We start from the raw sequence: 4,188 nt of genomic DNA, 5'->3' as shown, positions 1-4,188 counted from the left end.
GAAGGTTGGACCGGAGGACCCAGTGTGGTTCCTTCTAACTTTACCCACTCTATGAGCCTGTGATATCAACAAAAGTAAAAAATAGAGTTGCATCAAAGGGGACTGAGTCTGTTTGGGCTAAGCAATGCAATGAAAATTCATACTTCTAAGACACAGGAGGGAGAGATAAGCGATGAGGATCCCCACTGAACCAGTATGGAAATGAGAATGATGTCCGAAGGATGTACCAAGGGAAAGAACAGTGTGAAGGATCATTCTGTCTTCTGAGGCATACCTAAGAGCCCACTGCCACAGCTATGACTGTTCCCAACAAGGAATTGTGTCTTGTTCAGCCCTGGAAAAGCAATGACAGCATGTCTCAGAGATTACGTGAGCTGGGGCAAAATGAAGCCACATGTGGAGGTTATGAGCTGTATGAGAAGCCAATGACATTGTTTATGACCCTGACAGCCTTCTGAAGTTGGCTGAGACAGTTCACTGTTCTGGGTTCTCACTTGGATAAGAAGTGGCTGATATCAGTTTAGACCGTCTCAATCACACAGCTAGAAGGATAGCAGAGAAAGACCCTTTCTATGTCAAGGCTGAAGAGGGAAGTCTGGTTATTCCTGTAACACCTCCAAGCAAAGAAATACTGTGAACCATGATTCCTAGTAGCTTAGCAGATTGCTGAGCCAGACCACCCTGAAGTGCTTGTGGTAGAACATGAGAAATTCCACCATATGGGTCATTTACCCAGCTGGCTGGCAGAGTCTGTGACAGCTCTTAGTCATCTCAGAGCCATCTGAAGAGAGGGCTCCTTTGGCCTCAGTGCACTGAGATTCTCTAGAAACCAATCAGTGCAGCTGAGTGGCCCAGTCTTGGCCCATTCCAGAATATTTTGAAATCAAGTATTTTGTAATGCCTGGTGTGAGCTTCTACACCCTATGACAGAGATTCGAGGAAGAAATACAGTGACAAAAGAAGCCATCTACTGGAAACCCTCTGCGGAAACTCCAGAAATTACTTCTAGTAACATTTAACCCCCGAAGTCAAGACGTATTAATTATTCTTTGTTCCATGCTGGCCTCCAGAGTAAGACTAAGAGCTGGTTTCCCATACAGCTCTGCTGAGTGACTTAGAGAAACAACACAGAGCAACCTACATCCTAAAGGGAAACAACAACAAAGGAGAGGTAATACCTGTGCTCTCTTAAGGTGCTGCTGGATGGTTGTGGAATTCACCAGCCAAGGTTTGCAACACTTTTCCATGTCAGACCTGTGTGAGAGGTTTGGAGACGGTTAAAGAAACTTCAGAAGAGGTGTTCTGAGATATGCACCAGTACTGAATATGAAGACTGATCTCCACTGTCATGGGATGTGCCACTGACATCCTGGAGCAAGTCTTAATCACTTCTTTCAGAGGAACAGAAGTGCAGAAAGGAAGGAGTCAACTAACAGTTATACATGAAGCTCTTCTACCTCTCTTTAGACCCCTCTCTTTCTCACAGACTTGTTAGACAGGCACTCTCTGGTGCTCTCTCGTCTTCTCTGCCTTCAGTTCCAGCAGTCTCAGGTATATTTGTGTGCATTTTCACAATGTTACTCTTTTACTTAAACCATCAGTGGTAGGCTGGAGAGGCAGTGATAAGAGCAGGTGGATCAGGTATCCAGTGACATCTTGTTTTAGTAGCACATCTCTTGGCTCAGGTATCCTTATTCTGGGCATCCCGTCATGGTTCTGGAGTAGGTCTTTTTAGCACAAAGGTCATCCCACATATTTTCCCTCTTATTGCCTTAATTAATATCCAAGAAGCTGCTTTCCAAGATAAAGACAACATCATCAAAGAGCCCTTTCCATGGCAAGAGAATGCCTATTTATGTGTCTGATCACCTTGTAAATGGATGTTGCAGGAAATGAGATCTTCACAGAATCAGAATGAGAAGCTTCATAAGGCAGACATCATGAATGGCCAAGGCCAGCAGGCACAAGAAAGAGGGTGATCCCCCTACGAGTACTCCATTGTCCATCCCTGTTTCATGAGGTGCAGCATCATTTCAGGACACATTTCAGATGTTTCTGCTACACTGTCCCAGACCAGAATAAATCATGCCTGTTCCAGGCATGGAGAGTTCTGTAGAGTTTGGTATAGGGCTATGTTGTACAAGCCAAAGATAATATTGTCTATGCAAGTACTTTCTGCTTCCTTTGGGGTTTTGCTGTGTTTTCGTGTTTGCACACAGCTGTGGTGGGCATAATCAACATCTATTTAGAAATGATGTGGCTGTGGACAGTGACTGATGAGGAAAGGAGACAAGGTCAGACAAACATCAATGAGATAAATGGTGTTCGTGCACACATACATGTGAGTTTGGCCATCCAGAAGTAGAGAGACTAGCCAGAGTTATCTTTGTTTCTCACACAGATGACTTCCTAGCAGATTTGAGCCACTTGGTAGTACTGGTGTTGCTATTTGTCTAGCAGGTTAGAGCAGGGCCACTGGATCAGGATGAAGAGTATGTGACTGAACTCAGGACAGGCATTTACTTTCAACATGTTGCAAGTTGTTTAAACTTACCAAGTCAATGGAGATCTGGTCAATACAGGGAATGCACCCCAAAGAGCAATCCAGCAGACCAGCCATGGCATGAAACACTCAGTTGCCCAAATAGAGACATACAGACACCCAAGACAGCCCCATGACGCTGGCAAATATGGTACAAGACCTACACAAGATCCTCCTTTCTGGAGTGAAGTTTGGAGACCAGCAGAAACCCAGCTGGTGTGTGTAGGGTGACTGGATCCCTCTCTAATCCCCTGCCAGTGATTATCCCAACAAGATTTCAATTGGCCACAGTGAAAACTTAAGCAAACTAGAGCACATATAGGCATTTCCTTGAGGACACCTAAATGTGTCTTGGCTTTGAACTGAATCCCAGCCAGGCTGTCAGCACAGACCAGTGGAGGAGGGAAGGACAGCCAAAGAGGGTGTGAAAAGGAGGGAAGGAAACACAACTCCAGATTTTTCTAGTGCGCAGCTCATGTCATTAGTGATTCCCCTGGTGTGGGGTGGGCAGTGCACAGTGCAGTCACTCGGGGGAAAACCTAGATTCCTGTTTTAATTCAAGTCATGTATGGGAGCACTAGGACAGTGGAGCATAGCCATCATGGAAGAAAATACAGGTTCATTCACTTTCCAGCCATCTGAGGAAACAAACAGATCAATGAGTTCAGATTCCATTCTGTGGACTTCGGGTACCCAGGAAACTGGGGCATGACATCACTCAGCAGAAAGGAGACAGTGGCTTGTACAGCCTCTGTAATACCCTAGGAAACTGTCACTTCTCTGCACAGTGGGTAAGCTTCTGTTTTTAAGAAAAAAAGTGACTGCTTACAATGTGTGATTGTCCAAAAGTGACAAGGAAGAGCATGGAAATGACAGCACTTCAAAAACTAACTTTGAAAAAATTCTTTCGTCAGATAATTTTGGCATTTAGTAGCGGAAGATGATGTGAATGCATGACTTAAAGGAACAGGTGGGGCCTCTAGTTAGTTTGATTTACCCAAGTGATAGCCACCCCACGCCATACCCCTAACGAGATGTTTATTTAAGGCATTGGCAGATTTTCCCCTTAGTGGGCATGTGCCAAACCACAACTAAAAGCTTCGCATTTAACCACGGAAAGGAAATATTGAAAGCAATTCATGAGTCTACACTAAAATCACCAGAGCTATAATTAAATCAACTCTTAAAGTAGCGTAACTCTTTTTATGGCTGAAATAGCAGTCTTTATTTTAAGCATCGTTGGAGAAAGAGGAGAAGAGAGGCAAACATTTCCATGTGAAGGCTTGGAAACTCCTTTCAGTGTACTAAACATTCACCAAGGCTTCCTGTGAGCATTGGAGTTTGTCCTTTTGCTGCTAGCTGGATTTTCATCCCATTTGACCTCCAGCAGCCGGCTGAAAGCCCGTCTCCAGCCCGACAGCAGCTGTCTTCGGGTGAAGGACATCGGTGGTGCAGACGGGAGGGACAGCGGGGGCTGGAACGTGCGCGGGCGCAGGACGCTGCCTGGGGCCCGGAGAGCCCTGAGGACGGGCGGAACACAGCCGGCAGCCCCGGGCAGCCGTCCCAAGCCCTCGCACACGCCCAGCAGATGCGGAGCACCTGCGGCTGCCGCGCCCGACGGGCGGGCAGCGCTTGGCCGCGGGCGG

The sequence above is a fragment of the Chiroxiphia lanceolata genome, chromosome 3 (genome assembly GCF_009829145.1).
Source record: "Chiroxiphia lanceolata isolate bChiLan1 chromosome 3, bChiLan1.pri, whole genome shotgun sequence".
NCBI classification, from domain to species: Eukaryota; Metazoa; Chordata; class Aves; order Passeriformes; family Pipridae; genus Chiroxiphia; species Chiroxiphia lanceolata.
The sequence above is the reverse complement of the archived record's forward strand: the minus strand, read 5'-3'. Positions refer to the sequence as shown.